The sequence below is a fragment of the Sphaerulina musiva genome (genome assembly GCF_000320565.1).
Source record: "Sphaerulina musiva SO2202 unplaced genomic scaffold SEPMUscaffold_7, whole genome shotgun sequence".
NCBI lineage: Eukaryota > Fungi > Ascomycota > Dothideomycetes > Mycosphaerellales > Mycosphaerellaceae > Sphaerulina > Sphaerulina musiva.
In genome coordinates, this window is record NW_016017389.1 from 156,714 (window position 1) to 157,282 (window position 569).

Below are 569 nucleotides of genomic sequence, written 5' to 3' on the forward strand. Positions count from 1 at the left end.
ACGAACAATCGAGACCTAGAGGGCTTCCGAAGGCTGCTTTTAATAGCGGAACTGATATAAGGACTCAGAAGTGGTTAGATAGGACACAGGAGGAACGAATGGAGCCGCTCGAAAAGATATCCTATCTCGGAAAGGGGAAAGAAAAGCAGGGAACTCAGGGTACCGCAAAAGTAATCTACGATCCTAATTATAGCGGAGAGAAGGAGGACAAGCAGGTAACTTAAGGTACTGCGGGAGTAATCTATAATCCTAATTATAGCGGAGAGAAGGAAGAAAGGCAAGCAAATCAAGGTATAGGTCTAGTAATCTATAGTCCGGAGACTAGCGAAGATTCGGATATACCGATTAGGCGGCGTATACGACAACTACCTCAACCGACAGCCTCTCCTAGACCAAGTAAAAGCCTCGCCAAAAGGAGGCGGGGACGTACGAAACTAGTCGCGAAAAAGTCCTATCTAGGGAATAAGAGGCCGATAGGGAGTCAACGGCCGCAGAAGAAGCCTATAATACGAAAGGTACCCAAAGCGAGAACTAAGCGACGAACAAAGCCTAGTATAGCTGCTCTTCGC